At 41.9% G+C, this 12861-nt stretch overlaps 1 pseudogene; it reads left to right on the forward strand.

The window, feature by feature from the left end:
- Positions 1-618: 618 nt before the first annotated feature.
- LOC142498668 (cytochrome P450 2B4-like) overlaps positions 619-12861 on the forward strand; it is a 51171-nt pseudogene continuing 38928 nt past the window's right edge.

A 12861-nucleotide genomic window follows, 5' to 3' on the forward strand; every position in this document is an offset into this window, starting at 1 on the left:
TCTTCATTGAGGTGCAATCCGTCCCTAGAATAAAGATCGCACCTCTCGGAAAAGGAGTCCCAGTGCTCTTAATTCCCCAAACCCTCCTTCCCACACCACTTTCTTAGCCATGCATTAACCCCCCTAATCTCTGACTGTCTCCCTGAGGTAGCATATTGCACTGGTAGTATTTCAGAAAATACTACCATGGAGGTCCTTGCATTAAGCTTTTGTCCTAGATCCTTGAAATAGTTTGTAGGACCCTCCATCTTTCTCTATCTTTGTCATTGGTGTCAACATGTACTAAGACTGCTGGGTCAATCCCAGCCCCCCCCCAACAATCTGTCTACCTGATCTGCCAAGTGGATCCACATCCATATTTTTTTTTAGAACAGAACAGTTTCGAAACAGGTTGCTGAATATAGATCCTTCATATGCTATTCATTTTGCAACACTATAAGCTGTTACATTGGTTACATTAAGTCATGATCTCTGACAGCTCTCTGTTATTGCTACATTCTTGCCATGAGTGAGTCATGTAGTATCATAAGGTAGTGATATTTGTTATTGTGACATGCCTGCAGACTCATACCTTTGGTTCAGGCTTTCAGTGCTTATGACGGTACAGGAGAATACTCAGAGTATGATCAGTCTATTTGCCTAAAAACATTTCTTTGTCTCTCTTTCGCCCTGGACATCATTCCTATCAGATTTTTGGAGCACCACATTAGAGATTCACTTCTCTTACTACACAAGAATAGATAACAAACAAGTTTAATGGAAGTATTGATAGTAAGAACATTTGGCAGATGTTTCACGTTCATTCCAATATGTTCTAACATGAACCAAAGGATTTTTACTTTCCCAACCCATACATAATCCCCATTTGCATTTTATCACAAGTCTGATCACCTTGCAATTACATAACCGTGGACTCATTTCTATAACCACTATAGTTGTATAACTTGGTGTTCCTAGAGCTTCTTATAAAAACAGAGGTATTTCGATCTGGGAAAACACACATCCAAGTAAGACTCAGCATGGATTTAATCGCATACACTGTCATAGGCATTTCCTGCCTGATTTTCTTATGGGGTGTCAAGAATTTTTACATGAGAGGCAATCTGCCCCCAGGACCAACACCACTTCCAGTTTTGGGGAACATCCTACAGATAAAGAGGGGGCAGCTTGTTACATATTTGAAAGAGGTGAGTACATTTTACCTGTGAAGAGGGTGAGCACTGGTGAATAATTGTGTTAAAGTGTGCTTTTACCAATGTTATATTTCTATGATCAAGTCTCACGCAATGCAGAGTTACAGAAAGAGAATACAGTAGTTATCATTTGCTATTGATTAGTGCAGTCTCTCATTAAACCAAAGTGAACTAAAGACAGTGACATGTTAAACAGATTAAATGCAGCTCATTGACATCTTAAAAAAAAAGGATAATTATGTCTAAATAATGTTTTAATGGAAAGGAAACTGGTGCATAGAGAGTATCAAATAGATTTACTAGTGAAAATAGTAATGGTGGGACTATGAGAAATATAGAGGACAGCAAAAAGGGTAAAAGAAAATAGTAACAAATTTATTAAAACATATGACCTTTGTGGCTGAATTAGAAATTCAGTATAAGCCTTTACTTAATAAAATGCATCAATGCATACCCATAAAATAATGAAAACAATCCCAATGGGTGACTGCTATACAATAAGTAACCTGTATGCTTAGGAAGAGTGTCTTGGAAAGTAAGAGTATATATACTTAAAGAGAACAAATACCCTAAATGGACAGCTAGTAACCTAGAAATGTCACATAAATCAACTTCTTCCGGAAGTTAATGTTTTTATAATTAGAGTGTCTCTTTTTAAGGGTCAAAAATGTCCCAGAAATCGGGAAGGTGCACCTTAGATCCACAATGTGCGCAGTAGGTATTAGTGTATAACTTCGTTCTTCATATAGCTACTGCGTCCGTTATTCGAATAAATCATGGAGCCGTTGTCGTGTGCTCTGCTGTATTCCATGCGGTATTAACTCCGCGTTCCCGCCGCTGTTCACACCGCAGTCACGCAGCCAGGCACCCGCGGTTGATCTGTTTAATTTAATGGTTTCGGATTTCTTTGGGCGCAATTCTTCGCGTATCTACCAGGTGGCAGAAATTAATGAATTGTAATGTGTACAGTTCTGTGTTTGCTACTGTGTCAATTTGCAGGTGTTTAAAACCAGATAATGTAAAAACCAAGTCTACCACAGTGGTCCATTGTGATTTGACCTTGAAGACGTTATCAAATTTAGGCGCTTCATAATGAAAACTTATAAAACTCAAAGCTGTGTGCTTTTTTTTTTTTAACATTCCTACAGTATCCTTGCACAATTGCTGTCTGAACATAATGTGCACACCGCAAACGTATAAAAAACCTGACTGTAGTTATGCATTTTTAATATGTTCTGCAATTAATGCTACAGCAGATAAGATGGCGACTGTAGCCGAAATATATTGTATTGTATTGTATGTCTTTATTTATATAGCGCCATTAATGTACATAGTGCTTCACAGCAGTAATACACGTGGTAATCAAATAAATTACAGATAATATAAATAACAGATCATGGGAATAAGTGCTTTAGACATTAAGGAAGAGGAGTCCCTGCTCCGAGGAGCTTACAGTCTAATTGGTAGGTAGGGAGAACGTACAGAGACAGTAGGAGGGAGTTCTGGTAAGTGCGTCTGCAGGGGGCCAAGCTTTATGTATCATGTGTTCAGAATAGCCACAGTGCTATTCATATGCTTCTTTAAGCAAGTGTGGCTTAAGTTGGGTCTTAAAGGTGGATAGAGAGGGTGCTAGTCGGGTACTGAGGGGTAGGGCATTCCAGAGGTGTGGGGCAGTCAGTGAAAAAGGTTTAAGGTGGGAGAGGGCTTTAGATACAAAGGGGTAGAAAGAAGACATCCTTGAGAAGAACGCAAGAGTCTGGATGGTGCATAACGAGAAATTAGGGCTGAGATGTAAGGAGGGGCAGAAAAATGTAAAGCTTTAAAAGTGAGGAGAAGAATGGAGTGTGAGATGCAGGATTTGTTCGGAAGCCAGGAGAGGGATTTCATGAGGGAAGATGCTGAGACAGATCTCGGAAAGAGTAGAGTGATTCTGGCAGCAGCGTTTAGGATAGATTGTAGGGGAGACAGGTGAGAGGCAGGAAGGCCGGACAGCAGGAGGTTACAGTAATCAAGACGGGAGAGAATGAGGGCCTGAGTCAGAGTTTTAGCAGTCGAGCAACAGAGGAAAGGGCATATCTTAGTTATATTGCGGAGGAAAAAGCGACAGGTTTTAGAAATGTTTTGAATGTGAGAGAGGAGTCGAGTGTGACCCCTAGGCAGCGTGGGTGAATGATCGTAGTTCCAACAGTAATATGGAAGAAGGTAGTAGGGCCAGGTTTGGGAGGAAGTATGAGGAGCTCTGTTTTAGCCATGTTGAGTTTAAGGCGGTGGAGGGCCATCCAGGATGATATAGCAGAGAGACACTCAGAAACTTTGGTTTGTACAGCAGGTGTAAGGTCGGGTGTTGAAAAGTATATTTGTGTGTCGTCAGCATAGAGGTGATAATTAAACCCAAAAGATGTTATTAGGTCACCTAGAGAGAGTGTATACTGAGAAAAGAGAAGAGGTCCCAGGACAGAGCCCTGGGGTACCCCCACAGAGAGATCAATAGAGGAGAAGGAGGTATTAGCAAAGGAGACACTGAAAGTACGATGGGAGAGGTAGGATGAGATCCTGGATAGAGCTTTGTTCCGAATGCAAAGAGTATGGAGAATGTGAAGGAGAAGAGGGTGGTCCACGGTGTCAAATGCTGCAGAGACGTCGAGTAATATGAGCAGAGTGTAATGACCTCTGTCTTTGGCAGCATGGAGTTCGTCAGTTATTTTAGTGAGGGCTGTTTCCGTTGAGTGAGCAGTGTGGAGGCAAGATTGTAGAGGGTCTAGGAGAGAATAGGTGTTGAGAAAATGGAGGAAGCGAGAAAATACAAGACGTTCAAGGAGTTTAGAGGCAAAAGGCAGGAGGGAGACAGGACGATAGTTAGAAAGACAGGTAGGGTCAAGCTTGCTGTTTTTGAGTAATGGTATGACTGTTGCATGTTTGAAGGAGGATGGAAAGGTTCCAGAGCAGAGGGAGGAGCTAAAAATGTGTGTGAGCGTAGGGATTATAGTAGGATCAAGAGGTTTAAGGAGATGGAGGGAATGGGGTCAAGAGGGCAAGTGGTAGAGGGAGAAGAGGCGCTCAACAGCGACACATCCTCCTCTGAGACAGTGGAAAAAGAGTCAAGGAAGGCAGGAGGAGAGTTAGGAAGAGGTGTAGGATGGGAGGAAGGAACAGAGGGGATGTTCTGACGCATGGATTCCACCTTTTCCTTAAAATAGTCAGCAAAGTCCTGAGCGGAGATGGAGGAAGGAGAGGCAGCTGCGGGTGGTTTGAGTAGAGTATCAAAGACAGAAAACAGTCGGCGTGGGTTAGATTTGTGCATGTTGATTAGAGAAGAAAAGTAGGCTTGTTTAGCTTGCGAGCGGGCAGAGTTGAAACAGGATAGCATAAATTTGTAGTGAAGGAAGTCTGCGAGAGTATGAGATTTCCTCCAGAGGCGTTCAGAGGAACGAGTGGAGGAACGCAGCATGCGCGTCTGGGAATTTAACCAGGGTCTAGGTTTAGAAGGGCGAGTGCGGCAGAGAGAAAGCGGGGCATGTAGATCAAGAGAGGAGGACAAGGCAGAGTTGTAGTTCCTGACCAGGTTGTCAGGGTCTGTAGCAGAGCTGAGAGAGGAGAGGGAGGAGTGTAAAGTGGACTCAAAGTCAGGTACAGTAGAGGCAACGTTTATTCTAACATTTGCCGTAAACTAGCCGGGTTACATTCTGGGTATGTGCTGGGTATGTGCTGGGTATGTTCTGGGCTAGTTTGAGGCACGTTTAAGGCATTTCTGCATTGACTAACGACCCATAGGATTAACACAGCAGGGATCCCTGGCATTCCAATTCAGTTTGAATGGGACTGCCAGGGACCCCCGCTATTAATCTGATAGGCCATTAATCAATGCAGAAATGCTGGGGCTAGTTTAAGGAAAGTTTAAGGCATGTATTCAGAATGTACCTGGGTGTTTCCTGGGTTTTTTGGGGAATTGCCACTGGTTTTTGTTCGAATAAGAGTTGCCTCTACTGTAAGTGAATAGAGCGCAGGTTTCTGCAAAACCGGGGGGTAGACGGAGGTGGAGAAGGGGAGAAGAGAGATAGAGAGAATGAGATGAGGTGATAGGTCAGAGAAAGATAAAGGATCATTATGAGACATACACGTATGCGCCTAAATGTGATGACATGCATATGCATTTCAACAAGGTTCCAATGAGACATACACGCATGCGCCTAAATGTGATGACACGCATATGTGTTTCAACAAGGTTCCAATTAGACATACACACATGCGCAGAAAATAAAAACAGTATGAAAAGAAGAGCAAGCCTAGTAAAAGTCGAAAGTATTGAATGATAAATAATACATATAGAATAAAAGATATATATTTTTATTTTTGGGTTTCTTAGCAGAGTTAATTACACATGCAAGTCTACTGTAATTATACTGCAAAATGCAATGTCAAACAGTAGTGATGATTACTGTACAATGTAAAAAAAGTATTGAATATGAAAACATAGCAGCATACTGTATAAGGTTTTCTATAAAGCTCACAATTATTCTCCCCTAATCAATAAAAATTGCACTGAGACTTTAAATGTTTTGCCTACTTGGATTTTTAAATCAGATTCAAAATGCGCAAGCAACGTTTTAAAAAAGCAATTTTAGAGGTCCATCGAAATTCCTCCTTTTGCCTTTGCCACTTTATGTCAAAGTTTATTTTCTGGGGAAAAAAATGATGCTATTATTTCCGGTATTGCGCATGCATCAAGTCGTATCATTGGGAATTAAAGCAGCAGTTCAAGCAATATCCTACATGTGCATCTGTATGATGAGAACAAACTTCTGATAGGCTCTGACTGTTGAGCCCCGCCCTCTCCCTAGCTGTGCACCAATTGTATCTACTGTAGTAACTGCTTAATCAATCATATTGCAGGACTACATTTTCAATAATTGTGCAAGAATTGAATTAAATTAAATAACCTTGAGCAAAGCAATTGATTGCAGGAGAATGGACTGATCTGCAGTTTACTGTAACTAATCTCTTGTCTCGGTGCATATTGTATTGATGCAAATATTGTTTTAAAAAAAATAATATTTTTTTAAACACGGTAGCTTGAACTGCAGCTTTAAATTTAATACTGTACTGTATAGTGTAATACAGTATACTGTAGTACATTATATTTACCTTCATTATAAACTTTGCCAAACGGGTGCAGATGAGCCACTGTCACTCCCGTAGTCTGCATTATAGTTGACAGGTGACAGCTGGCCTGCTACCCCTGTAGTTGACAGCTGATGAAGCTGGAAATCTTTTGGGTACACGCAAGCTTGCTGGTACCTGTACATGAAATCAGGCTCAGGCTGTAAATTTTGCAGGTATTCCGGCGGGGAAAGTTAGAGTAGCAAGGATTGTCGTTCACCAGGTTTTCACTGACGGTCGGACCTTTATTGTAAGCTGGTGCTGGTGCTGTTGTCGGCACATTGCTGGATTGGGATTGATGAATTTTATATGGATTAAACCCGACCTTTCTCCTTTTGACGTTGCCATGATCAAACATACTGTAAAAATCTGGGACCACACCCCAATACCCTCTTCTTTCTCCGGGTGCAGGGTCCATGCATAAAAACCCACTGAATGTTACTTAATGTTTGTCTTATTGAATGCTTCCACCCACGAACGTCAGGTGAAAATTTGTAAATATCATAGTTCGAAATGAAATATTTACAGTATATATTTCTGCTACAGTCATCCTCTTATCTGTTGCAGCATTAATTGCAGAAAATATTAAAAATGCATAACTACACTCACGTGTTTTTATACGTGTACGGTGTACACATGGTGTCCAGTCCAGTCAGCAATCATGTAAGGATAATGTAGGGATGTAGAAAAAAGCACAGAGAATTGAGTTTTATAAGTTTGTATTATGAAACGCTTACATTTGATAGCGTCTTCAAGGACCAAGGTAGATTCACAATGGACCACTGTGGTAGACTTGGTTTTTATCTGTTTTTTAAACACCTGCAAATTGGCACAGTAGCACAGAACTGTACACATTACAATTCATTAATTTCTGCCACCTGGCGGATACGCTAAGAATTGCACCCAAAGAAACCTGAAACCATTAAATTAAAACAGATCAACCGCGGTAAATACAGTGGTGCCTGGCGGCATGAATGCGGCGTGGAATACAGCAGAGCCAGTATACGAAAACATACAGTACACGAAAACAGCTCCGTGATTTGTTCGAATAATGGCCGTTGCATCAGTATGTTTTTTAATATACATTTTATTACTAGTGTAGATGAGCAGGGGGTCTCCGGAGCAGAACCGCATTGATTTGTGGTCCGGGGACCCCCTGCTTCCCGAGATACAGGCCCCATTATGGGGTGCCGGTATCTCCTATGCATTTGATTCCCATGGTCACGTGACATTGGACATTTAAATGCATAGGAGATACCGACACCCTATAACAGATCCTATATCTCGGGAAGCAGGGGGTCCCCGGACCTCAAATCAAAAAGGTTCTGCTCAGTAGACCCCTGCTACAATACACTAGTAATAAAACCCAAATAAAAAAAATTAAACAAATTTGTTACCATAGCGGCTATCCGCAATGGTAATGAAGCTGCTTTAATGTAATTTTTAGTAATAGTGTGCATGAGCAGGGGGTCTCCTGGGCGGAAGTGCTTTGATTTTAGCCTCGGGGACCCCCTGCTTCCCGAGTTACAGGTCCTGGGTATGGGGCATCGGGTGCCGGTAATGCCGCTATTTTTAAATCGTCCGCGTCACGTGACCGAGGGATTTAAATAATGAGGGAGGTACTAGCACCCCATATCTGGGCCTGTAACTCAGGAAGCAGAGAGTCCCTGAGGCTGAAATCAATGCGGTTCATCTCGGGAGACCCACTGCTCCCAAACACTATTATTAAAAATGAAATTAAAGCAGCTTCATTACCGTAGTGGATAGCCGCTACGGTAATTAATTATTTTTTATTGTTATTGGGGTTTTGATAATAGTTTACATGAGCAAGGGGTCTCCTGAGCTGAACCGCATTAATTTCAGCCTCGGGTACCCCGTACTTCATGAGATACAGTCCCCGTTATGGGGTGCCGGCATCCCGCTCCAGGATATAAATCCCCTGGTCACGTGACGTGGGAAATTTAAAAGCACAGGGGATACCGGCACCCATAACGGGGCCTGTATCTCATGAAGTAGGGGGTCTCTGAGGCTGAAACCAAAGCGGTTCAGCTCAGGAGACCCCTGCTCATGTACACTATCAATAAAATCAATATTTTTAATGCACGATTGCCTGTAAGAGCTGCATGGAGACACAGCATCTCCATTCAGGTCTTATAGGGTGCATTTTTTTCTATCAGCTATCGTGCAATAAAATCTATAGCACGATAGCACCGATACAAAAAACAGGTTGCACGATAGTGCATTTTTTAATCAGACTTTTTATTGGCCTTCACTTCTTAGTGACTCCCGTTGTTGGCTTAATTTTTTTTTAAGCGTGATAAATGTAATACTCGCACGCAAAAGGACTGATTTTATCACTGCTTAGTGAATCGACCCAATAGTGTTTCAAACCATTTCTAAACAACTCATAACTGTGATCCAAAGAATCTGAAGTTAAAAGGAATAGAAAAGGTGACCCAAGATTGGTGGGGAGGTGACATCGTTAAAAAAAATCTCACAACGAGAGGAATATTGGATATGTACACTAAAAACACTTAGTCCAAAAGGCCTCAATTAAGATATTGATCTAATATTCTTTCTCTAACCTTTCTCTAATCTTTTCTGCAATTTCAATGTTCAACCACATGCCATTATTCCTGCTGTACATTTGGAGTATGATTGTTAATACAAGCTCTATTCACATATACACGTTTCTCTCTGATATGTGAAACCAAACACACTCCTCTCTGTAGGAATACCCTTTCTCCCCTCTATCCTATTAACTCTTTTGTTGTCTATTTTCTTTCGTTATCTACTTTTATTCATTTTCTCCTTTGTTTTTTGGGGAACCTTTATAAAATATGGGGAACCACTCCCTAAACCTACCCCCTTTCCCATTGCTCTCTACTGTTAACTCTACATATTGAGAACAAGATGTGTATATCCATTGAATATATTCTCTCGTTTTTGAAGTAGAATATATATTAAGGCTGTTGATGTGCCTCTCTTGTATATCCTATTATAATTTTAATAATGTTATCCTACTTATAGACCATTGTATAAAATAGTTTATATAGATTTTGTCTCATATAGAAGAATATTGTCATGCCAATTCTTTATCTTAGTAGGAGATATGTTATTATTTTTTATATGTAATACTTCTTTAATGAAGAGGAAATAATGAAATAACAGCAGCAACAGGTATTTCCCTTATAAAAAGGATTATGAACACAGTGTTATGTCATATCCCTGAAGAAGCGAAAGGTGAAACGCGTAGGGTTACCTTTATACCCTTTGTGAGCTTTTGGAGAACCCTTAGAAGAGGAAAACTATCCACCCTTAACTCTCCATCTACCCGGATCGAGAAAATAGGAAAAAAAATGCAATCGCTGGTGCTGTTGTAACCGGATCCAGACTTGAATGCTGGAACGCCTGCGCATGTAGCGCGATCCTGTGAGACGCACGCCACAGCCCGCCCTAGTGCGCAACCCGGAAGTAAATAGGGGTAGATGAGGAAGACTGCAGGGAGAAACTACATGCAGAGACTGATGTGGACGCACCAAGTGGAGGAGAAATATCCCAGGTAGCAGCCACTTGCTGAGGCTGGTGTGGAAGTGGCACCCAGGGACAGTACACTGCTTGGATCCAGCCAGTCATCTGTTTAAACACACCCCGTGAAGAAAACTTCCATTAGGTTGCAGAGGCTGTCGTCAGACACACAAGAGGAGTGGGTAACTATATCCCAAATGAGGTGGGATTGACTTACTAACTGTATGTGGATGCTTCATTTATGAAGAACGAAGTTGTACACTATTTAATACCTACAACGCACATTGTGGATCTAAGTTGCACCTTCCCGATTTCTGGGACATTTTTGACCCTTAAAAAGAGAACGTGGACAGAAATAGGCCGGATCCAAGGTCTAAATTATCTGCAGCTTGAGTATAACCGGAGTGGTAGTGCTTTGCTAAGACTGTTTTGAATTTCTACTCAATAATACTACTATTCGGTAGAGGATAATGTTTATATGGTCATATTGTTGGATATACTATGTCTATAACTTGTACTATGTTGAAAACTAATAAAAATTATCTGAAGGGAAAAAAAGAGACACTAATTATAGGAACATTAACTTCCGGAAGAAGTTGATTTATGTGACATTTCTAGGTTACTAGCTGTCCAATTAGGGTATTTGTTCTCTTGAAATAAACACTCCAACTTTCCAAGACACTCTTCCTAAGCATACAGGTTACTTATTGTATAGCATTCACCCATTGGGATTGTTTTCATTATTTTATGGGTATGCATTGATGCATTTTATTAAGTAAAGGCTTATACTGAATTTCTAATTCAGTCACAAAGGTCATATGTTTTAATAAATTTGTTACTATTTTCATCTACCCTTTTTGCTATCCTCTATATTTCTCATAGTCCCACCATTACTATTTTCACTAGTAAATCCATTTGATAATTTCTTTGCGCCAGAGATTCCTTTTTCAATTGCTTTTTGGGGTTTGGATAATCCTTTCTTGTTGGCTGCAGAAGTGTATGGCTATTTGACCCAACCATTTATAATTGTATATTTGAATCACATTGTTTATATACTTTAGTAGTACACATTAGCACACGTTTTCTTTTTTGCAGATGTAGCCGGGACCCCGTTTCTTCCCCAATGTTGTGTGGGGTGGGATATGTCGCACCCAGGGAACGCTCCAATAATGGAGGTTCCGTGTTTAGGGAGCCGCCATGTTTAGGGTGGCGCCGGCGCAGAGGTTGCACATGCGCAGAGCAGGTCACAAAGCCCGCGAAGGAGGAGAGTTCGGGAGGAGGGGCGTTAGGGGACTACGGGTCCCAGCAGCCCCCGCGGTCCCCCGTGACACGGCCGAACCAATCAGGTACGAGATTAGGGAGGAAAAGGAAGTGATGGGGCCCACGAGGGGTCAGATCTAGCTGGCGGAGGAAGGAGAAGGAGCTCCGGTGTAGGGAGGCAGGCCGCTCCTACCTAGGTCGCAGGCCCCAGACCCAGTTAGGCCCTGAGCCACAGTAGAGTGCAGCAGAGCTAGGGACTGGCCATAGTTAGGTTCCGGATCCCCTTCTATGAATACGATCGCTACCGGGACAGTTCTATATAAGCGGGAGGCCTGGGACCAGGCCCCACCACTAAGCCGCAGCGTGTGTGGGTGGGAACGCCCCGGACACTCACGGGTGACGTCATCTATGCCCGCGCCGATCCTTTGTGAAGATATTTGCAGAACCGGGTACAGGAGACCCCGGCAGGTAAACTCCAAGTGCACCAACGGTACCATTCTCACTCCGGGACACGGTGGCTGCGCAGTCACACACTTATACATCAACTGACTCACTTGGGGGTGGGGGAACGTACTCCGCACGGGAACTGGACACGGGGTGGGATCACCCGGTGAAGGGAGAGGGAGAGTGAGCGTTCAGCGGACGCTGGTAGTAGTGTCTCCTCCAGGGAGGGACACCTGTTAATTAAGCTGTTGGTTGTTGCAAGTAAACGTATATTGGTTAAGGTATATCGCTGTGTGTGTATTTCATGTATATAAGTTCCTGCGAAGACCCACTTCCCCTAGGGCGGAGCTGTCGCAGGTGGAGGCGCTGCACCAAGTCATAAGTATTGTGAGCACCCCAGGCTCTCCGTGGCAGAGGCTTTGGCCCTGTGAGCCTACAGGTTATACAAGATATGGTAGTGGCCTGTGTCCGATAGGAAGCAGGGCTACACAAATAATGTTTTAAACCTGTGAGATTTGCATAGCAAAAGCTTTGGAGGGTTTTTACAATATTTACTTAACATCTTTTTGTGATAAGACTGTATAACTACAAGTAAAAAAATTTTTTCTTGGTTTTCAAAGCAATTATGAAGGCATTATTTGCAGACAGATGAACAGAAGTGCTGATTTGTTTTTTTTAGTCAACTAAATTCAAGCATAACATTTGTCACAAGATACAAATAAGTAATACAGTGACTTTAAATGGAATTTAATCTTTCTGAGGAAGCCAATTACACTAAGTTGTTTAATATGATTTTTTTTTGCCCTGCTATGAATTTTCATATTAAATTATTCTCTCCTTCAAGATCCTTCACTCCTCTGTTTTATCTATCACTCTACCATTTCTCAGGGCTGTCCTCTTTCTGTCACACACTTTTCTGCAGCACATTCTTGACTGAAAATCTCTCTTGCTACTCCATATTTTTGAAGTTCTCTTCCCAGGATACTATCGCATGGAAACTTCTGTTGACTCCAGTGGGGGTTTCTGTGTAGTAGTGACCCAATTAGCACTATCAAAGTTTAATGAATAAGCCCCAAAGAGAGTGGACAATAGCACAGAATGTAATATATCTTATCTCAATATTGCACAGACTATTTTTCCTACAACTGCTTCCAAAAACACTATCTTTTGCAATGTTGGGGTAAATTCATACATTGGTGTAAAATGAAGCAGTTCACACCTATTTTTTGAGCTCCAGCTTGCAATACTTGATACAGATGGTCCCCTTCCCTTAAATCTC

This window comes from Ascaphus truei, chromosome 7, assembly GCF_040206685.1.
Source record: "Ascaphus truei isolate aAscTru1 chromosome 7, aAscTru1.hap1, whole genome shotgun sequence".
Classification (NCBI taxonomy): domain Eukaryota; kingdom Metazoa; phylum Chordata; class Amphibia; order Anura; family Ascaphidae; genus Ascaphus; species Ascaphus truei.